Consider the following 24,619-nt stretch of genomic DNA (forward strand, 5'->3'; position numbering starts at 1 on the left):
TGCCAGGAAGTTTCATATCAGCGTACACTCCGCTGCAGAGTGAAAATTACATTCTGGATAACAGAGATTCTCTCTTAGAGAGTAGTCGGTATGGAGACTCTAGTTTAAAAAAGCGATACAGTTTCAGTGTCACAGCGTCAATGTGGGTGTGCAAAGTTTACAGTAAGCCAACAGTGATGCATCGGATTCCAGCTACTTGTCTCCCATTAGAGGTCCATGCGGTGACCACAGCCATGCTAGTCTCTTTGAGACAAGTCGGCATGGAGCCTCTAGTATTCAATTTCGAAGTAATTTATGTGTTGCATCGTCTATGTGAATGTGTTAGGGTATAGTAAATGGGTAGTATTGCATCAGACACAAGCTCCTGGACTCCCAGGAGACGTTCCATGCAGTGACCGTAACCACGTTAGTCTCTTTTGGAAGAGTCAGCATGGAGCCCGTATTACTCACTCGCAGTGCAATTTATGTGTCGCTTTGTCAATGTGAGTGTGCGACAGTTACAGTAAACAGGAAGTGGTGCATCAGACACTAGCTACTGGACTCCCAGGAGAGGTTCCATACGGTGACTGTGGCCACGTTATTCTCTTTTACAGAAGACGGCATGGAGCCTGTAGTATTCAATCATGACTCAATACCCGTGGTGCATAGTCAATGTAATGGTGTGCGATTTACGGTACATAGGTCCTGGTGTATCGGATACAAGATACTGGACTCCCAGGATTTTATCCATGTGTTGACCGTAGCCCAGTTAGACCCCTTTAGAGAAGTCGGCATGGGGCCTATAGTATTCTATTGTGACGCATTTTCTGTGTCGCATCTTCTATGTGAGGGTGCAGAGGATAACAGTAAACAGGCAGTGGTGCATCGAACACAAGGTGCCGGACTCGCAGGAGAGGCTACATGCGCTGACCATAGTCACTCGTAGTCTCTTTTAGAGCAGTCGGCATGGAGACTGCAGTCATCAATTGCGACGGAATTCGTGTATCGCACAAGCAGTGTGTGGGTTTGCGGGTTACAGTAAATGGGCAATGTGCACCGAACACAAGCTACTGGATTCCCATGAATTGTTCAATGCGGTAACCATAACAGAGTTAGTCACTTTGAGAGAAGTCGGCATGGAACCTGTTGTTTTCAATTGCGATGGTATTTCTGTGTCGCCTTGCTAATGTGGTGATGCAGTCGTACAATGCGTATACGCCACTCCACTCCCAAGAGAGGTTCCATGTGGTGACTGTAGCCATGTTAGTCTCTTTGAGAAGTCATCGTGGATTATGTAGCATTCAACCGCGAAGCAATTTCTGTGCCACACCATCATGGTGAAGATTTACCATTGTGACGTGAAACCATACGTCCCTCCTCCTACGTGGTGCTTCCAGTGCTGGAAGTTGGGCTACATGTCACCTTACTGTAACTCCAGCACCACACGCAGAGATTGAAGTCGTCCTCTGCACCCAGGTGTTCCATGTGTGCCTCCTCCCACTTGTATCAACCGTGGGAAGCACCACTCCCCCTTCTCGCCTGACTGCCCTGCTCCCCATAAGGAGCGGCGAATAATAGAGATAATAACTTTGGGCGGGCTCACCTATCAAGATGCAAAGAGGAAGTACGAACGACTTTATCCCGTTCAAATGACTACATCATATGCTGAAACTGCAACATGGTTGTCCCCCTTGGCGACGGCTGTCCCTGTGTTTGTTAAACCTCCGACTCTTCCCCCGTGTCCGTGATGGGGGACACTGCTTCTTCTGGTTCTCCCAAGGTACCTCCTTTGGGAGACCAACCCACAAATTGATGGGGATATCTGACCCCGCCTGCCCTCCTTCCCCTCCCCCCCCCCCCCCCCACTCGCCGGTGGTCCGGAGGTACACCAGCCTCCTCTAGCTTCTCTCACGTGGAAAGGGTCCCTTGGAAGTCTACCTTCTAAGGCATCCTCCAGTGTGACAGCTGATATCAGTCAGTGGTTCAAGGAGCCAGGAGTGGCAGATCAGAGAGCTTCCCACTCTTCATCTGTCCTTGTCCCTCCTTCTGAGACTTCCTCCCAGGTTGCTCCTAAGGAGCAACGGGAGTTGGCAAGGAAGAAGAAGAAGAATAAAGATGCTGGATAAGAAGGAGGAGGTTTATGTTGCCTCTGTGCCACCTGCTACTACCAGCTCTGCGACGCAGACGCTATGGTCCTCGACTCAGGCTCTCCTTCGGTGACGGTAGATGACACAGCGACATAATCTGCCTCCTCAGTCCGTTCACGCCTTTTGGGACCACGGACACTGTCATTCTCCAGTGGAATTGCAGCTGTTTTTCCCACCACCTTGCTGAGCTCCGACAACTTATCAGCGATCACCCTTTCTTCTGCATTGCTCTCCAGGAAACTGGGTTTCCAGCGATGTGAACGCCCGCCCTCCGTAGCTATCGGGTTGTTGTAAGAATCAGGCAACTTATGAGAGGATATCTGGTGGACTCTGCGTCTACGTCCTTAACTCTCTTTACAGTGAGTGTGTACCTCATCAAACACCTTAAGAGGCTGTAGCTGTTAGAGTGTGGACGAATCAGGCTATTATTGGCTGCGTCATCTACCTTCCACCGGATGGTGATGTCCCACAGCATGTTTTGGCTGCACTGATAGTCCAACTGCCACCACATTATCTGTTACTGGGCGACTTTAACTCCCAAAACCCTTTGTGGGGTGGATTGGTGGCAATAGGCCGAGGCACTGTCGTTGAGCAAGTGTTGGCACAGCTCGACCTTTCTGTCTTAAATACTGGTGCCTCCACACATTTCTGTGTGGCTAACGGAACGTACTTACCCATCGACCTTTCAGTCTGCCGCCTTGCCCTTCTTCCAGCTGTCCAATAGATTGTGCATGACGACTTGTGCTGTAGTGACCACTTTCCGATCTTCCTGTCACTGCCGCAGCGTCGCTCTTTTGTGTGCCTCCCCAGATGGGCCTTGACTAAGAGTCACTGGAACTCATACGCCTTCATTGCCACTACTGAGCCTCTTTCTCATGACGCCATGGATGTGTTTGTTCACTCGATAACCACCGGCATCGTTACTACAGCGGAATCTGCAATTCTCAGTTCTTCCAGGTCTCTTCAGCGAAGGACTCCAAGGAGAGGTTTTATGCTGTAACCGTAGACGCGTTAGTTTTGGAGAGAATTCGGCATGTGGGCTGTAGTATTCGACCGTGAAGCAATTTGTCTATCTTATCGTCAAAGCGAGGGTGCGAGGATTACAGTAAAGGAACGGTGGGACATATGACAGGGGCTACCTGACCCTCAGGCTAGGCTCCATGCGGTGACATAGCCGTGTTAGAATTTGGAGAGATGTCGACGCAAATTCTACATTGTATCATCAATGTGAGGGTTACAGGTTTACAGTAAATGGGGAGTGGTGCATCAGGTATAAACTACTGCGCTCGCAGCATAACTGTGGCCGAGTTAGTCTCATGAAGAAAAGTCAGCAAGGAGCCTGTAGTATTCAATCGCGATGCAATTATTGTGTCACATATTCATAATGAGGGTGTGAGAGTTACAGTAAATGGCTAGTGGTGGATCGGAGAGAACCTCGGTGACTCCCAGGAGACATTCAATGCTGTGACTTAAGCCATTTTACTCTCATAGAGTTAAGCTGGTATATAGATTCCAGTTTGCAATCGTGATACAACTTCACTGTCGCATTGGCAATGTGAGAATGCGAGGGTTACATTAAATGGGCAGTGGTGCATCGGGTATAACCTACTTTAGTCCCAGAAATAGTTCCATGTGGTGGCTGTAGCCGCGTTAGTCTCTTGGAGAGAAGTCTTCTTGGAGCATGGAGTTTCCAATTGCATTGTATTTTCTGTGCTGTTTTAGGGAATGCTCTCGGTTTTCCCGATTACTACATATCTTACATGGGGATAATGTGGGCAGAATGTTCTTATAACTGCATGTGTAGCTCAAAACTGAAGGGGCCGTAGTGGAGGCAATGGAGACCAGGGGGAGAGATAAGCTACGGGCCATATATGCTGAGAGCAGCGACCAGGCCATGTGAGTGATTCTGCCAAGCAGCGCTTAATGGATCTTACCTGCAGAGCGACTTCTGGCCAAAGCTTTCTCCTCCTTCTGCACAGAGTCAGAGAGAAGGGCTCTGGTTCACAAAACATTTTACCTTGGGTAGGTGCAGTCTATCATGAAGGCAGCTGGAAGACTGAAAGTGGGTGGATGATGCAATTGAAGAGAGACTGCTGTAAACTGAGCATTTGTGTGGAGGGTGAGAAGGTCATATAACTGTGTACATTCTCATTATAGAAGGTGAGACTGTGCAGGCGAATGGCTGGTGTCAGGACCGGGCCCCCCCCCCTTCCCTCCCTCCCCCCCCCCCCCCGCCCCCCATGACGCCAGGAAGTCGCGGGCACTAAAGCCATATATGGTAATGCAGTCGTGCAATGCGTATACGCCACTCCACTCCCAAGAGAAATTCCATGTGGTGACTGTAGCCATGTTAGTCTCTTTGAGAAGTCATCATGGATTATGTAGCATTCAACCGCGAAGCAATTTCTGTGCCACACCATCAGCATGAGGGTGCGAGGTTTACACTAAAGGGACAGTTTTGCATCGTAAATAAGCTGCTGGACTTCCAAGAGAGGTTCCATGCAGTGACTCTAGATGCTTTAGCGTCTTGGAGTGAAGTGATCATGGAGAGTGCAGTTTTCAATCGCGATACTATTTCTGGGTCCCACCGTCAATGTGACGGTATTAGGGTTTCTGTAAATGGGCAGCTGTGCATCAGTTACAAGATATGTGTCGCACATGAGAGCCTTCATACGTTGACCATAACCGGGTTCTCTCTTAGAGAATAGTGGGTAACAAAACTGTAGTTTTTAATTGCGAAGCAATTTCAGAGTCGCAACGTCAGTGCGAGGGTGTGAAGGCTACAGTAAGCAAACAGCGATGCATTGCATTGACGTTACCTGCCCCCAGGAGAGTCTCTTGGACTCTTGAAAAAAAAAAAAGACGGCATCGAGCCTGTATATTCAGCCGCGTCGCAAGTTCTGTTCTGCATCGTCAATATGAGGGTGCCAGAGTTACAGTAAACGAGCAGTGGGGCACCTTCTTGGAGAGAAGTTTGCAAGGATCCTATAGTTATCATTCATGCACAAGCTACTGGATTCCCAGGAGAGATTCTATGCGGTGATAGTAGCAAGTTAGACTCTTTTACAGAAGACGGACTGGAGCCTGTAGTAATCCATAGCGACGCAATTTCTGCTCCTCACTGTGAATGTTAGGGTGAAAGATTACAGTAAGCAGGTAGTGGTGCATCGAGTATAAGCGACTCCCCAGAGAGGTTCCAAGAAGTGACCGTAGAGAGCGATGTCTCTTGGAGAGAAGTCGAAATGTGTCTTGCAGTATTCAATCTCCATGCAATTTGTGTGTCGCTTCATCAGTGTGAGGGTGCGAGGGTTACAGAAAACAGGCAGTGGTACATCGGGTACAAGCTAATGGATTCCCAGGAGAGGTTCCATGTGGCGACCTAGGCTGTGTTAATATCTTGGAGAGAAGTCCGCATAGGAGAGTGTAGTTTTCAATCGCGGTGATATTTCTGTGTCGCTTCGCCACTGTGAGAGTGTGGTGGTTAGAGTAAACGGGCAGTTATGCATTGGATGCATCGGATGCATGGAACCTCTTCTAGTAATCCAGTAACTTATACCCGAGTCCCCACTGCCCATTTACTGTGACCCTTGCAACCACATAAAGTCAATGTGTCAGAGAACTTGTGTTGTGATTGCCCTTAGACTGTAGCCTACGACCCTCATATTACGATACGACACAGAAATTTCATCACGATTGAAAAGTACGGGTTCCATTCTGACTTTTCTCCAAGAGATTATCGGGGCAACTGTCACCTAATGTAACCTCTCCTGGGAACAGTGTAGCTTATACCCGTGCACCTCTGCCCATTTACAATAACCCTCGCACCCTCTTATTGATGATGCAAGACAGAATTTTAATTGCCATTATATACTACAGGCTCCACGCTGAATTCTCTGTAAGAGACTACCGTGGCTAAGATCACCACATTGAACACCTCCTAGGAGTCCAGTATCTTGTTTCCGATACACCACTGCCATTTACTGTAGCTGTACCACCATAAAATTAACAATGCGGCAAAGAAACTGCATCGCGATTGAAAACAACAGGCCCAATTACGATTTCTCGCGAACACAATAATGCAGCTAAGGTCACAGCATCGAACCTCCCCTTGGATTCCAGCAGCTTCTATCCGATGCACGAGTGATCGTTTACTGTAACCCTTGCACGCTCACATTGATGATGGGATGGATACGAGCTACTGGACTCCCCGTAGACCACCCTGCGGATCCATGGGTGAGAATCGACCCAAGGTATTCCTGCCTGTCGTACGTGGTGACTAAAGGAGACTTGCACATTTCGGCCTTATGTGTTGGTGCCCTGTAGGGTTTGCTCTTCATTCTTCAAACTTTTTCCGAGGAGAGACCCAATTGTGGAAGTGCGCTTTACATAGTGCATTGTGTTTATCGTGCAGTGAGATCTTTCGCCCACTTTCTCGTCGTTGCATTGCAGTCCCGCTCACTCTCCGTCTTTTGGGGTAGAACACCTTCCTGGGGGCGTCTTCCACCATACATTATGCAGTGCCATTTTCTGCGCCGACGATGTCCATGGACATTTTCCACCTGATATCCAGCACAGTAGGCAGTCCGTTGTTGTGGGGCCGCCTATTACCCTTTTTGGTTGTAGATGTCAACACAGGAATCCCTCTGCTGATGCCTGCGCTGTTATCACACCACGTATGTGAAGAGGTAGATACGTGTGGCATCGGGACTCCTGTCAATGGCCATCCTGCCAGGTGGCCCTTGCCGCAGCTGGGTGGCACCCATGGGGAGGACCCTTTGTCAGAGTATGTGGCATCAAGGAGGATCAACCGAAATGAAACGGGTTAAATTGAATCAAGGTGGTTGTCGCTCGGCCCCAGCAATCTGTAGGCGTGTAAGGAATGATTTTGATGCAGCGACCTATGATTCCCGATCGTTCCCATCCCCGGCCACATCTTGGGAGAACCGTAGGGCGTCTCCCGAGCCGTTTTCGCCTCAGTAACTAGTTTGCAGCAGCGCTGATGAAGCAACCTTTCAGGCAACGAAGCCACAGTTTTTTTTAGACCAACTTGAAGTTTGGGGAATTGGCGGCGCTGTCCATAATGTGTAGCGGGTCGATTTTGATGCAAACGGTCTCACTAGCCCAGTCGCAGGCGTTGCTCGCCTATGACAAGCTGGGTAGCGTCCCTGTCTCGACTAAGCCCCATAACAGCCTTAACATGGTCCAGGCTATTATTTTCCATTGCGCCCTCCTCTTGCAGCCGGATGAGGAGCTACGTGCCAACTTAGAGCGACGGCATGTCCACTTCATCCAACACATGCATAAGGGACTGAAGGACAACAGGGTTGTTATCGGCGCCTTCATCTTGGCTTTTGAGGATGACTCGTTACCTGAAAGGGTCATGGTGAAGGTTTACCATTGTGACGTGAAACCATACGTCCCTCCTCCTACGTGGTGCTTCCAGTGCTGGAAGTTGGGCTACATGTCACCTTACTGTAACTCCAGCACCACATGCAGAGATTGCAGTCGTCCTCTGCACCCAGGTGCTCCATGTGTGCCTCCTCCCACTTGTATCAACCGTAGGAAGCACCACTCCCCCTTCTCGCCTGACTGCCCTGCTCTCCATAAGGAGCGGCGAATAATAGAGATAAAAACCTTGGACGGGCTCACCTATCAAGATGCAAAGAGGAAATACGAACGACTTTATCCCGTTCAAATGACTACATCATATGCTGCCACTGCAACTTCGTTGTCCCCCTTGGTGACGGCTGTCCCTGTGTTTGTTAAACCTCTGACTCTTCCCCCGTGTCCGTGATGGAGGACACTGCTTCTTCTGGGTCTCCCAAGGTACCTCCTTTGGGAGACCAAACCCACAAATTGATGGGGATATCTGACCCCGCCTGCCCTCACTCTCCTCCCCTCCCCCCCCCCCTCCCCCCACCGGAGGTCTGGAGGTACACCAGCCTCCTCTAGCTTCTCTCACGTGGAAAGGGTCCCTTGGAAGTCTACCTGCTAAGGCATCCTCCAGTGTGACAGCTATCAGTCAGTGGCTCAAGGAGCCAGAAGTGGCAGATCAGAGAGCTTCCCACTCTTCATCTGTCCCTGTCCCTCCTTCTGAGACTCCCTGCCAGGTTGCTCCTAAGGAGCAACGGGAGTTGGCAGGGAAGAAGAAGAAGAATAAAAAAGCTCGATGAGAAGGAGGAGGTTTACGTTGCCTCTGTGCCACCTGCTACTACCAGCTCTGCGACGCAGACGCTATGGTCCTCGACTCAGGCTCTCCTTTGGTGGCGGTAGATGACCCAGCGACATAATCTCCCTCCTCAGTCCGTTCACGCCTTTTGGGACCACGGACACTGTCATTCTCCTGTGGAATTGCAGCTGTTTTTCCCACCACCTTGCTGAGCTCCGACAACTTATCAGCGATCACCCTTTCTTCTGCATTGCTCTCCAGGAAACTGGGTTTCCGGCGATGTGGACGCCCGCCCTCCGTAGCTATTGGGTTGTTGTAAGAATCAGGCAACTTATGAGATGATATCTGGTGGACTCTGCGTCTACTTCCTTAACTCTCTTTACAGTAAGTGTGTACCTCATCAAACACCTTAAGAGGCTGTAGCTGTTAGAGTGTGGACGAATCAGGCTGTTATTGGCTGCGTCATCTACCTTCCACCGGATGGTGATGTCCCACAGCATGTTTTGGCTGCACTGATAGCCCAACTGCCACCACATTATCTGTCACTGGGCGACTTTAACCCCCAAAACCCTTTGTGGGGTGGATTGGTGGCAATAGGCCGAGGCACTGTCGTTGAGCAAGTGTCGGCACAGCTCGACCTTTCTGTCTTAAATACTGGTGCCTCCACACATTTCTGTGTGGCTAATGGAACGTACTTAGCCATCGACCTTTCAGTCTGCTGCCTTGGCCTTCTTCCATCTGTCCAATGGAGTGTGCATGACGACTTGTGCGGTAGTAACCACTTTCCGATCTTCCTGTCACTGCCGCAGCGTCGCTCTTTAGGGTGGTTCCCCAGATGGGCCTTGAATAAGGATCACTGGAAATAATTCACCTACATTACCACTACTGAGCCTCTTTCTCATGACGCCATGGATGTGTTTGTTCACGCGATAACCACCGGCATCGTTACTACAGCGGAATCTGCAATTCTCAGTTCTTCCAGGTCTCCTCAGCGAAGGACTCCCAGGAGAGGTTGTATGCGGTAACCGTAGACGCGTTAGTTTTGGAGAGAAGTCGGCATGTGGGCTGTAGTATTCGACCGTGAAGCAATTTGTCTATCTTATCGTCAAAGCGAGGGTGCGAGGATTACAGTAAAGGGACGGTGGGACATATGACAGAAGCTACTTGACCCTCAGGCTAGGCTCCATGCGGTGACATAGCCGTGTTAGAATTTGGAGAGATGTCGACGCAAATTCTACATTGTATCATCAATGTGAGGGTTACAGGTTTACAGTAAATGGGGAGTGGTGCATCAGGTATAAACTACTGCGCTCGCAGCGTAACTGTGGCCGAGTTAGTCTCATGAAGAAAAGTCAGCAAGGAGCCTGTAGTATTCAATCGTGATGCAATTATTGTGTCACATATTCATAATGAGGGTGTGAGAGTTACAGTAAATGGCTAGTGGTGGATCGGAGAGAACCTCGGTGACTCCCAGGAGACATTCAATGCTGTGACTTAAGCCATTTTACTCTCATAGAGTTAAGCTGGTATATAGATTCTAGTTTGCAATCGTGATACAACTTCACTGTCGCATTGGCAATGTGAGAATGCGAGGGTTACATTAAATGGGCAGTGGTGCATCGGGTATAACCTACTTTAGTCCCAGAAATAGTTCCATGTGGTGGCTGTAGCCCTTGTTAGTCTCTTGGAGAAAAGTCGACTTGGAGCATGGAGTTTCCAATTGCATTGTATTTTCTGTGCTGTTTTAGGGAATGCTCTCGGTTTTCCCGATTACTACATATCTTATGTGTGGTTAATAACATTTTTACATGGGGATACTGTGAGCAGAATGTTCTTATAACTGCATGTGTAGCTCAAAACTGAAGGGGCCATAGTGGAGGCAATGGAGACCTGGGGCAGAGATAAGCTACGGGCCATATATGCTGAGAGCAGCGACCAGGCCATGTGAGTGATTCTGCCAAGCAGTGCTTAATGGATCTTACCTGCAGAGCGACTTCTGGCCAAAGCTTTCTCCTCCTTCTGCAAAGAGTCAGAGAGAAGGGCTCTGGTTCAGAAAACATTTTACCTTGGGTAGGTGCAGTCTATCATGAAGGCAGCTGGAAGACTGAAAGTGGGTGGATGATGCAATTGAAGAGAGACTGCTGTAAACTGAGCATTTGTGTGGAGGGTGAGAAGGTCATATAACTGTGTACATTCTCATTATAGAAGGTGAGACTGTGCAGGCGAATGGCTGGTGTCAGGACTGTGCCCCTCCCTCCCTCATGACGCCAGGAAGTCGCCAAGTTCCTTTAGCGGGCACTAAAGCGATATATTTCACAGGCACGACTGTCTGGGAAATCCGAAGCGGTCGGATCGGAATGATTAGATCACTCCATAAATGAGTGACGAAGGTACAGTCTATGTTTTTTCCCAAAACATTCTTACTGCGAGAATGACGCCTCCCTAGACTAAAATCTCCTTTTTTCAGACCAGAGAGGTTTTGAGTTGCTTATTGGCTGCTCTCAACATATGCAATGTAGAGGGTTGCTCCCCGAGCGTCGGAAGCGCAGTGCTGTGTCTTGATTGGCTAGCAGACCTACAGAACTCTCAAGACGGGAGATACAATGAGCAGAGCATAGTTCGATTGTTTTGTGCAATCTGGAGTCGGTTTTTCTTTTGCTAATTCGGCTCCCATACCAAAGCTTCACGGCAATCGGTTGTGATTGTTCGGCTTTTCGTCTTCCTTCCCTGGTGTAGAACTTCATGTCCTTCCCTAGCAGGTGAGAGCTGTCGTCTGTACCTTGTGGTGGACTAAGAGCCACTGGCAGTTTCCAACTATACTGACAGTGGAACTGCATATCATCTCGGTCATATGGCGTGTCATGAGGGTGAAGTTATTCACATTGAGCTGAATGACGTCCGACAATTGAAGCAAGTACTGTCGTGCCTGAGAGTCAATTTGGTTAGGCCAGACCAGCGAACACCTGCACCTCACACTCAAATCTGCTGGGATTTCAAGGCTCTGATTGGGGAGTTTCCCACGTCCTTATAATCAGAACGCCAAGCCATGTAGTTTGCACATTTTCATGGATGCGTGGGAACATACTGCTGCTGCCGCACACTTATCTTCGCCTACAGAGCGCTGTTTTCTGCTACCGGCTTAGTCAAGGTTAAAGGATAAAGTATTGTTGCACTGGTACAGGGTTCTTAAATAATATTCACAGCTCCCTATTCTCTGGTGAACCATAGCTTGTAGTATACTTGATCGTAGTTGATTCCATTTGAACAGAGTTGGACCTTACAGTGGATTCGTGTAAATTAAGTCAGCTTGCTCTGTAAACGGAATTAATTCAGGGGAGAATTGGTATAGCTTCCACCACAATTTATGCTTTGACTATCAAACACCATTCGTTAACTGAGTTGTGTTTGTCATTTTTGTGTAAGATTTATCAGCTAGTTCTCCAGTAATTTGTAGTTACTAAAGATTTGCTAAATTAAATACTCCCTCTACTGTTCACTGTTTCTATTTTTTGTGGTGGTACATGGGCACACAGCAATTTAAGGTTCAATCTTATCAAATTAGTTAATTTGGTTATTAATTTGAGTTCTGAAAGTGATTACAGGTATATGGCATCAAAAGTGCGATGAGTAAATTCACTAACCTCATATATAAAAAATTAAGGGTGTAGGAAACGATTTGAAGGTTTTCTCCAAGATAATATTCTTCTTTATGTAAAGATAACATTTAACTTCACTCAGTCATATATCTATGATTGCAGCAAGTTGCAGTTTGCAAAATGTGGAGCTACAGGAAAATTTTGATGAACAAATGGGTACAATGGGCAACCAATGACGAGGTACTGAATCCAATTTTGGGAAAAAGAAGGTTTTTGGCACGACAAATTGGTAATGTAGGGAAGTGTGGAGGTGTATAAACTGCGAAGGGGGATCACTGCTGGAATACATTAAGCAGGTTAAGGTGGAGGTAGATTGCAGGAGCTACACAGAGACGAAGAAGCCTACATATTTTAGACTATTGTGGACAGCTGCATCAAACCAGTCTGCAGACTGACAACAACGACAACAACAACAACAACAACGCGTACAATATAAAATATGTTAAGATGTCCGTAGAAGTAGAGCAACTGAGGTAACCCCAGCAAGCTAGCTACTGAAGAAGAAATTAGCGGTATGAATGTCAAGATAATACTGATCACTGCGGAACAGGAAAGGAAGACGGATTAATAAACCGCTGCCAGGTTTATATAGCAGCGAGACTGTTTTTAGTTTGTCTCAAGTTTACTCTGAGATGCGGTGTGATGCAATCACTTTGTCGCAAACGACAGATACTCACTGATCAGAGTTTTGGACACTTATCTGAGATGCAGAAATGCCTCCTTACTTTGTACAGACTGGGACTGAATTTGAAATCGAATGGATGTTTCAGTGTATGTGAGACTTATTTTAGATATGACCAACACGAGAAGAAGGAAAGTTTGTTTTTATTTTTGGAGTATTAAGTTTTGAATGTGATGGCAGTTAGTCAACAGAGCATTTAGTTTTTTTTTTTTTTTTTTTTTTTTTTTTTTTTTTTTTTTTTTTTTTTTTGTTTCGCTTGCGCTGCATCCCGCTGGGATTTAGGGATTTAGAGTGCTGTCACTGCAAATGTCAGTGACCAGTGGCCAGATATAATAAAGGGAGTGTTAAACTACGATATGGGATAAATATAACAACTGATAACTAATATGCAGCGTGAGATTTTTTTTTTTTACTTTCCAGGGATACATAAGGGGTACAGATTGTTCCAGTTGAGGAAAGGAGAAAGTTCCATTTATCTTGTTCTGTGGGCAGAAAGCATTATGCACTTTGTACGGAAAAGATTGAGACAGAATTTATTTTATGCTGATATGATGTCAGAGAACTTCTTCTAGTGCTTCGGATTGTGGCATTGCAACAGAAATAACAAAATTATTTTTTAAGGACTTTAAGTTTATTTTAATACGTTTAGACCATTTCACAAGGGCAGAGTACCACAAAAACTAATTTTCGGCGAATAGGCCAACGTTAAATAACATCTATGGCGGTATTTTTTCATGTAAACCCCGTTCTTATTTCGTAACTATGTATGCCTAGTAGACGCGGACGAGATACTTAGCTCCGTCCGTTCTAGTTGATACCACAGTGTCTTAGTCTCTCCATCAACGGCTAATTCCGCCATCGGTAATTTATGCATTCATTCAATTAGAATAAGATTTCACAGGGCTTAGCGCAACCGTAAGGCGCATCTTCTTCATCATTAGTGTTCAACCCTGAAGTTGACTTGCAGCAGTGGGCCACTGCGCTCTTTTGACTGATTTCCTTTTCAATTCCGCATACGTGACACATCCCACATTTTTCATAATCTGCTGCATGCACGACATCCTTTGCCGTCCTCGGCGTTTCCTTCCCTTGATAGCTCCTTTCGCTATTGTTCCGGTGATGTTAGTGTGTCTTAAAATACGTCCTATACGTTCATCTCTTCTTGTTTGGCTGTGCCTCCAGAAAGAGTAGGTTTCGTGAATTATTCTCAGCATCTATTTGTTGGCAACTCTGCAACTGATCTCAAACGTCCGTCTGCAGCATGAAATCTCTTGGGCTTCTAGCCGTCTTCCCTCTTGTTCCCCTATTGCCCAAGGTTCACACACATGTCGGACCACAATAAACACAAATGGTTCCATGAACAGTTTCCTCACTTCCAGAATGATACATATAAAATTTACCAAGCCATTACCAAGCACATGCTAATTATCAGCGGTCCTGTAGAAGATAAATAAATATAATACGTAACATGTGATGCATGATCTTCCAGCTGTTGTGTGTATAACTTAATTTATTTTGTATTAGACTGTTTGTTAGCAACTTCAATTGTATTTTTAAGCTTTCATACGCCTTGTACCACATTTTCATACTACTATAAATGAGTCAAATCATACTTTACTATATCAGCTCATATTGTGTTGTCAAAGATGCTAGATATGTCAAAGGTATTGCTTCCTGGTATTCTTACTTTCGTGCTGTCTTGCGAGTTGCGTGTTTCTTTTACACTTTGCTACTAAATATACAGGGTGTTACAAAAGGTACGGCCAAACTTTCAGGAAACATTCCTCACACACAAAGAAAGAAAATATGATATGTGGACATGCGTCTGGAAACGCTTACTTTTCATGTTAGAGCTCATTTTATCACTTCTCTTCAAATCACATTAACCATGGAATGGAAACACACAGCAACAGAACGTGCCAGCGTGACTTCAAACACTTTGTTACAGGAAATGTTCAAAATGTCCTCCGTTACCGAGGATACATGCATCCACACTCCGTCGCATGGAATCCCTGGAGAATATCGTATTGTATCACAGCCGTCCACAATACGAGCACGAAGAGTCTCTACAATTAGTACCGGGGTTGCGTAGACAAGAGCTTTCAAATGCCCCCATAAATGAAAGTCAAGAGGGTTGAGGTCAGGAGAGCGTGGATCCATGGAATTGGTCTGCCTCTACCAATCCATCGGTCACCGAACCTGTTGTTGAGAAGCGTACGAACACTTCGACTGAAATGTGCAGGAGCTCCATCGTGCATGAACCACATGTTTTGTCGTACTTATTAAGGCACCTGTTCTAGCAGCACAGGTAGAGTATCCTGTATGAAATCATGATAACGTGCTCCATTGAGCGTAGGTGGAAGAACATGGGGCCCAATCAAGACATCACCAACAATGCCTGCCCAAACGTTCACAAAAAATGTGTGTATATGACGTGATTGCACAATTTCGTGCGGATTCTCGTCAGCCCACACATGTTGATCGTGAAAATTTACAATTTGATCACGTTGGAATGAAGCCTCATCCGTAAAGAGAACATTTGCACTGAAATGAGGATTGACACATTGTTGGATGAACCATTCGCAGAAATGTACTCGTGGAGGCCAATCAGCTGCTAACAGTGCCTGCACACGCTGTACATGGTACGGAAACAACTGGTTCTCCCGTAGCACTCTCCATACAGTGACGTGGTCAACTTCTCTGACGCTGACATTAGGGTTTTCGTCAACTGCACGAAGAATTGCCTCGTCCATTGCAGGTGTCGTTCTAGGTCTTCCCCAGTCGCGAGTCGTGGGCTGGAATGTTCCGTGCTCCCTAAGACGCCGATCAATTGCTTCGAACGTCTTCCTATCGGGACACCTTCGTTCTGGAAATCTGTCTCCATACAAACGTACCGCGCCACGGCTATTGCCCCGTGCTAATCCATACATCAAATGGGCATCTGCCAACTCCGCATTTGTAAACATTGCACTGACTGCAAAATCACATTCGTGATGAACGCTAACCTGTCGATGCTACGTACTGATGTGCTTGATGCTAGTACTGTAGAGCAGTGAGTCGCGTGTTAACACAAGCACCGAAGTCAACATTACCTTCCTTCAATTGGGCCAACTGGCGGTGAATCGAGGAAGTACAGTACATACTGACGAAACTAAAATGAGCTCTAACATGGAAATTAAGCGTTTCCGGACACATGTCGACTTAACACCTTTTGTTCATTTGTGTGTGAGCAATGTTTCCTGAACGCTTGGTCGTACCTTTTTGTAACAACCTGTATAAAAATTTAGTCAGTATTAAAATAAAATGTGTAAGTATTAATATTACAAAGTCTGTTTTGTTTCGCTTAAAAGGTTACATAATCATCGACAGCTTTACCTTCTTTAGCAACAAAGAATGTGACTATATTACAAATCACGATAGTTGTGTGAGAATGCGCTAGGAAGCATAAGAGATTGACTGAAAATATGTAACAAAATCTGAAATATCTTCTATGAAGGCTTAAAAGTAGAATATAGTAAGTACTGAACAGTCTAATATAAATACACGAAATTATAAACACATTCCAGCTGCCACAACATCTAGCCCTGTACATGTATTAAGTATTATTTTTACGTATCTTCTGTGGGACTGCTGATGCTGAGCACGTACTCGACACCAAGCGGGTAAACAGAAAAATATAAAAGGAAGCAGCCTTGTATATTGTTGCGAACTATATGGAGGCCGAAGGACATACTCAATACAAAATAATGAAATTTTTTTCTACCACTCCTTGTGTCCAGCTCCCCACATAAGTTAATTAATCTACCATTTCCAATTTCTCTACTTGAAATATCATTCTTAGAGGTTCATATGCTTCTTCAAATCTACTATCACTACACTCTTTGTCTTGTTTATTCTGATCACAAGAAACGCTTACCGTTGTGCTGAGGACATGATGAATAGCTTCAGCATATCGCAGCATATCTAATTTCTGTCCATTAATTACACGCTTGTGCTGTGCTTGAGCAAGTCCAAATTACCGTTGGCATAATACTGTATCAGATGATAACCAAACAAACATGCGAATGTAACATTTTACTTTGGAATGAATATTCGGTAGTACTGCAGCTAACAAAGTCAAAAGTGGATAACGGCACGTGCGTTATAACGTCCACTGGTGAAACACAACACAAGATAATTCCGAGTGTGGAATTCACAAACCAGGGAACTTGACATGAGTAAATATTTCATAGCTAATCGCTTTCCCTGTAACACAATGAATAGCAGTTCCAGTTCGTAATCAAAACGAAATGAGACTCGTTACCATAGCACTCGCCAAGCGTTTCCTAATCTCCTCACCCCGTTGGCTGCGACAGTTGAGTGTCGAGATGAGCCTCTTGAGGTGGAAAACGCCGCCGTACCGTGACGAAGTGCTCCCAGCTGCCACACGGAGGCGGCGTCGCTTCCCACAGGGACAGGTCCGAGACGCCAGGCGAGGTGGGGCGTGAGCTTACAACGTTCCGCCGGGTAATGTAATGGCTGCGACAGGCAGCTGCGGGGGCGGTAGTGTGGGGGGCCCTCTGCATCTCAAGACGCCGCCTCTGGGGACCAGCGTCTCACAATGCTGGGCGGCGCCGCTGCCTGGCCTGCAGGGAGTGGACGTGATTCTCCAGGCCGCTGTTATGGTGCTCTGTCTGAAGACTGTTTTGACGCAGCTCTCCATTAAAGTTCATCCGCTGTAAGGCTTCTTATCTCTGAACAGCCACTGCAGCGTACATCCGTTTGGCCATGCTTTCTTCAGTCAGTTTCTGCCGGCCTCCCCTTACGCATTTCAGCCTCCCCAATACTTCCCTCCATTAGAAAACTGACGACTCCTTCACTCCTCGAGATGTGCTCCACTAACCCAGCCCTCCTTCCACTGCGCTATACCATGAATTCCTTTCTGCTGATATTCAATCTCAGTCTCTTCATTTGTTATTCAGTCTATCCACGCAATCTTCAGCATTCTTCTGTTGCATCACGTTTCCAGATGTTTCATTCTGCTCCTATACAACACTGCAAACGTCGTGTGAACTGTTGTTTAACGAAAATGGTTTCACCGTCATTGTTTTACTAATGATTAATTTGGACAATCAGACCCAAAGTTCATTATTTGTCTCCAAAAAAGATCATAATTAATGTACAAAACAATGCAAATTGCAAATTGTTTCTCTTAGGTCAAGTAAATTTATGGTTACATGTTGCAGGACACCAAAACTACGGTCTCCAGTCCCTTTCGGACATATCTTTTTTAAGTAAAGGAACTGCGGTGCTGGATGGCAAAATTTCAGTTGATGATTTACTGGTTCCTGAGAAAGCTTTTCAACCACAATTAACGTATAATATAGATAATGTAATTTACTGGCAGACAGTAATTTATCAGCAAAACACTCCTCCACAATAACAGCGGCGAAAATATTTTGTACAGTTCTGAGCAAGGCGTAATATATAGCAAGGGTTCGCAACCATTTTTCTTAAAAGTACTTTTGTGTCTCTGTTAGTAGTAAAATTCCTTAACCGCCGACCGAGCGAGGTGGCGCAATGGTTAGCACACTGGACTCGCATTCGGGAGGACGACGGTTCAATCCCGCGTCCGGCCATCCTGATTTAGGTTTTCCGTGATTTCCCAAAATCGCTCCAGGCAAATGCCGGGATGGTTCCTCTGAAAGGTAACGGCCGACTTCTTCCCCGTCCTTCCCTAATCAGGTGAGACCGATGACCTCTCTGTCTTGTCTCTCACTCCTAAAGCTACACGATTCAGTATTTTGACACGCTATGATGTTAAATCCATATGATTGCTGAAATATTAGTTATGTAAAGTGCCCGTGGTCTAGGGGTAGCGTCTTTGATTCATAATCAAAACGTCTTCGATCCCGGGTTCGATCCCCGCCACTGCCTAAATTTTGATAAATAATCAGCATTGGCGGCCGAAGACTTCCGGCATAAGAAGTCAGCCTCATTCTGCCAACGGCCTTGTCAAAGAGGGCGGAGGAGCGAATAGAGGTTCAGGGCACTCTCTTGTCCTAGGGGTGGGAAATTGCCCCTAAAGGCGGAAGAATCAGCAATGATCAATGACATGAGGATGCAGAAGGCGATGGAAACCACTACATTAAAGACACGTAACGTGTATCCACAGGAATTATGGCCTGTAATTGAAGAAGTGTCATGATGATCTCTCCATTGGCAAAAGATTCCGGAATAGTCCCCCATTCGGATCTCCGGGAGGGGACTGCCAAGGGGGAGGTTACCATGAGAAAAAGATTGAATAATCAACGAAAGGATAACGTTCTACGAGTCGGGGCGTGGAATGTCAGAAGCTTGAACGTGGTAGGGAAACTAGAAAATCTGAAAAGGGAAATGCAAAGGCTCAATCTAGATCAGTGAAGTGAAGTGGAAGGAAGAGAAGGATTTCTGGTCAGATGAGTATCGGGTAATATCAACAGCAGCAGAAAATGGTATAACAGGTGTAGGATTCGTTATGAATAGGAAGGTAGGGCAGAGAGTGTGTTACTGTGAACAGTTCAGTGACCGGGTTGTTCTAATCAGAATCGACAGCAGACCAACACCGACAACGATAGTTCAGGTATACGTCCCGACGTCGCAAGCTGAAGATGAACAGATACAGAAAGTGTGTGAGGATATTGAAAGGGTAATGCAATATGTAAAGGGGGACGAAAGTCTAATAGTCATGGGCGACTGGAATGCAGTTGTAGGGGAAGGAGTAGAAGAAAAGGTTACAGGAGAATATGGGATTGGGACTAGGAATGAAAGAGGAGAAAGACTAATTGAGATCTGTAACAAGTTTCAGCTAGTAATAGCGAATACCTTGTTCAAGAATCACAAGAGGAGGAGATATACTTGGAAAAGGCCGGGAGATACGGGAAGATTTCAATTAGATTACATCATGGTCAGACAGAGATTCCGAAATCAGACACTGGATTGTACGGCGTACCCGGGAGCAGATATAGACTCAGATCACAATATAGTAGTGGTGAAGAGTAGGCTGAGGTTCAAGACATTAGTCAGGAAGAATCAATAGGCAAAGAAGTGGGATACGGAAGTACTAACGAATGACGAGATACTTTTGAAGTTCTCTAACGCTATAGATACAGCAATAAGGAATAGCGCAGTAGGCAGTACAGTTGAAGAGGAATGGACATCGCTAAAAAGGGCCATCACAAAAGTTGGGAAGGAAAACATAGGTACAAAGAAGGTAGCTGCGAAGGAACCGTGGGTAACAGAAGAAATACTTCAGTTGATTGATGTAAGGAGGAAGTACAAAGATGTTCCGGGAAAATCTGGAATACAGAAATACAAGTCGCTGAGGAATGAAATACATAGGAAGTGCAGGGAAGCTAAGACGAAATGGCTGCAGGAAAAATGTGAAGACATCGAAAAAAATATGATTGTCGGAAGGACAGACTCAGCATACAGGACAGTCAAAACAACCTTTGGTGACATTAAAAGCAACGGTGGTAACATTAAGAGTGCAACGGGAATTCCACTGTTAAATGCAGAGGAGAGAGCAGACATGTGGAAAGAATACATTGAAAGCCTCTATGAGGGTGAAGATTTGTCTGATGTGATAGAAGAGATAACAGGAGTCGATTTAGAAGAGATAGGGGATCCAGTATTAGAATCGGAATTTAAAAGAGCTTTGGATCACTTACGGTCAAATAAGGCAGAAGGGATAGATAACATTCCATCAGAATTTCTAAAATCATTGGGGGAAGTGGCAACAAAACGACTATTCACGTTGGTGTGTAGAATATATGAGTCTGGCGACATACCATCTGCCTTTAGGAAAAGCATCATCCACACAATTCCGAAGACCGCAAGAGCTGACAAGTGCGAGAATTATCGCACAATCAGCTTAAAAGCTCATGGATCGAGGCTGCTTACAAGAATAATATACAGAAGAATGGACAAGAAAATTGAGAATGCGCTAGGTGACGATCAGTTTGGCTTTAGGAAAAGTAAAGGGACGAGAGAGGCAATTCTGGCGTTACGGCTAATAATGGAAGCAAGGCTAAAGAAAAATGAAGACACTTTCATAGGATTTGTCGACCTGGAAAAAGAGTTCGACAATATAAAATGGTGCAAGCTGTTCGAGATTCTGAAGAAAGTAGGGGTAAGCTATAGGGAGAGACGGGTCATATACAATATGTACAACAACCAAGAGGGAATAATAAGAGTGGACGATCAAGAACGAAGTGCCCATATTAAGAAGGGTGTAAGACAAGGCTGTAGCCTTTCGCCCCTACTCTTCAATCTGTGCATCGAGGAAGCAATGATGGAAATAAAAGAAAGGTTCAGGAGTGGAATTAAAATACAAGGTGAAAGGATATCAATGATACGATTTGCTGATGACATTGCTATCCTGAGTGAAAGTGAAGAAGAATTAAATGATCTGCTGAACAGAACGAACAGTCTAATGAGTACACAGTAGGATTTGAGAGTAAATCGGAGAAAGACGAAGGTAATGAGAAGTAGTAGAAATGAGAACAGCGAGAAACTTAACATCAGGATTGATGGTCACGAAGTCGATGAAGTTAAGGAATTCTGCTACCTAGGCAGTAAAATAACCAATTACGGACGGAGCAAGGAGGACATCAAAAGCAGACTCGCTATGCAAGAAAAACATTTCTGGCCAAGAGAAGTCTACTAATATCAAATACCGGCCTTAATTTGAGAAAGAAATTTCTGAGGATGTACGTCTGGAGTACAGCATTGCATGGTAGTGAAACATGGACTGTGGGAAAACCGGAACAGAAGAGAATCGAAGCATTTGAGATGTGGTGCTATAGACGAATGTTGAAAATTTGGTGGACTGATAAGGTAAGGAATGAGGAGGTTCTACGCGGAATCGGAGAGGAAAGGAATGTGTGGGAAACACTGATAAGGAGGAGGGACAGGACGATAAGACATCTGCTAAGACATGAGGGAATGACTTCCATGGTACTAGAGGGAGCTGTAGAGGGCAAAAACTGTAGAGGAAGACAGAGATTGGAATACGTGAAGCAAATAATTGAGGACGTAGGTAGCAAGTGCTACTCTGAGATGAAGAAGTTAGCACAGGAAATGAATTCGTGGCGGGCCGCATCAAACCAGTCAGTAGACTGATTTTTTTAAAAAAAAAAAAAAAAAAAAAAAAAAAAAAAAAAAAAAAAAAAAAAAAAAAAAACGTGCAACGCTGTTATTGCTCTAATGCTGGACATATATGTCCAACATACACTATGTGATCAAAAGTATCCGGACACATCTTACAGCTTCGTAGCGCCCTCCACCGGTAATGCTGGAATTCAGTATGTTGGCCCACCCTTAGCCTTGATGACAGCTTCCACTCTCGCAGGATCGCAGGCATACGTTCAGTCAAGTACTGTAAGTTTTCTTGGGGAATGGCAGCCCATTCTTCACGGAGTGCTGCACTGAGGAGATGTCGGTCGGTGAGGCCTGGTACGAAGTCGGCTTTCGAAGACATCCCAAAAGCGTTCAACAGGAGTCAGGTCAGGGCTCTGTGCTGGCCAGTCCATTACGGGGATGTTATTGTCGTGTAACCACTCCGCTCCATCGTGTTGAAAGATGCCCCTCCATGAAAAACACGACCACACCATAACACCATCGCCTCCGAATTTTACTGTTGGCACTACACACGCTGGCAGATGACGTTCACCGGACATTCGCCATACCCACATCCTGTCACTGGATCGCCAAATTGTGTACTGTGATTCGTCACTCCACACAACGTTTTCTCACTGTTCAATCGTCCATTATTTATGCTCCTTACACCAAGCGAGGCGTCGTTTGGTATTTACTGGCGTCATATGGGGCTTATGAGGAGCCACTCGACCATAAAATCCAAGTTTTCTCACTTCCTGCTTAACTGTCATAGTACTTGCAGTGGAACCTGATGCAGTTTGTAATTCCTGTGTTATGATCTGGATAGATGTCTGCCTATTACACATTAGGACTCTCTTCAACTATCGGGGACCTCTGTCAGTCAACAGGCGAGGTCGGGCTGTACGTTTTTGCGCTTGTACGTGTTCCTTTATTTTTCCACTTCACTATCACATCGGATGCAGCGGACCTAGGGATGTTTAGGAGTGTGTAAATCTCGCGTACAGACGTGTGACACAAGTGACACCCAATCACCTGACCACGATCCAAGTCCGTAAGTTCTGTGCAGCACCCGATTCTGTTCTTTCACGATGTCAAATAACTGCTGAGGTCGCTGATATGGAGTACCTGGCAGTAGGTGGCAGCACAGTACACTTAATATGAAAAACGTATATTTTTGGAGATCTCCGAATCCTTTTGATCACATAGTTACATTCACACTACAAGTTTTCTGTCTCACTAATCAGTGTGACTGACTTTGAGATGATAAAACTCCTTCCTTCTACAATATAAAAATACTTATATTGGTCGTGATACATGCACAGTATAGCTTTCTGGAGGTGTGCGAAGTCTACTATTCACATCCGATTATGGTTTAGAATTTATACCATGTTCGTATCAGGCTTATAAAATAATAGTCAGCAACGGAAAACGTGTCTTACAAGGAAACAGCAAAATGCAAGGTAGCATGTGAAATTACATGTCATACCGCACTAACATTGTAAACAGGATAACTGCCAAGCAAATGTTTACTCAGGTTTTGCAGTATCTCAAAAACCCCTGTCACTAACTTAGCATCACTGAAACTATGAAACTGGATACTCGATTTTTATCCAAGATGTGGCAGAGAAATGAAGTACTTTACATACATCTTCGTTCATCTAAAGAATATTTTCTATCGATGGACGTTAATCATCACACAAGCTTTGCAAGTCCTCTGCTGAGTGTGATACGGAGAGGTTTGTTGTTAACGACTGCAGTTAGATAGCGCTCTAAGCCACACACAGAACACCCATTGTATACGCAAGCTATACTCTACAACTGATGCACCGCAAGAGAACAACAGGCAATAAGTAACCTACCGCAACATCTCCGTCTCTCTGGAATGCGTCATCAGTCCACCATTAAAACATACCTTGCTACAACCCATCTTAACCGATCACTCAATCTACTTTCTATCATCCTTTAACGCAGATCCATGTGAATTTAGCGGCAGGTGGTTCTCTTTTCCAGGAAAGCATCGAAAGCAACTTGCATGTATACTCATTACGTGCATAGCCATATACTTCAATGTTGATAAAAAGCGTGCAGCAACTGTTCTGTAAGGCGTTTGTTAGCTGACACCGCATAGTTTTTATTGGTAGAGAGTACAGAGGAGCACGTTGAAAATACTGCTTGTTAGGGTTTAAAACACCTAAACAGTCTTGCACAGGATAAAAAACACGGTGCACATTGCAGTTGCATACGTCTTGTAGTCCCCCTGCTGGTGATACAACACTCTTTAGCTAAGGACATTTTATAAAAAAATCTATAAGATGGCCGCTGATAACTTCGGAGTAACACCTCGGATTGCGATTCGGCACATATAAATGTATTACTCTAAATTTGGTCGTCATTCACGTTAAACAACCTCACGAAAATAAACTGTTTCCCTGGTTCCCAGTGCTTCATGTCAACTTTTTCTCGTGTTTCTCTGTCATATAGTCGTTTCCATATACGAACATTTTCCTGCACGAAGCAGAAGACATGCAAGTACTCCGTCATTCCCGCTCAATTTCCCTGCATAAGGGGTATTTTCCCTCAATTTCTACGTATTTTCCGTCAATTTTCGTTATTTTATTCATTTTATGTCACTTCAACCCATGCGACCATGACATAACTCCTCATCACGGTCGCAATTGCTTATAAACGTAGTAAGGTTGTCGACACCTAGCGAAAATGCAATACTTTGCTGTATGTGTGTAGGTGGAGCCACCTTGCATTACATCAGGAATAGGGGTCGAGGGTCGATCCATCACACATTAAGGCCGGGAATGGATTACAAAGGTGGATCCACCATGCTTTGTGGATG

This window comes from Schistocerca serialis, chromosome 2 (assembly GCF_023864345.2).
Source record: "Schistocerca serialis cubense isolate TAMUIC-IGC-003099 chromosome 2, iqSchSeri2.2, whole genome shotgun sequence".
Classification (NCBI taxonomy): Eukaryota; Metazoa; Arthropoda; class Insecta; order Orthoptera; family Acrididae; genus Schistocerca; species Schistocerca serialis.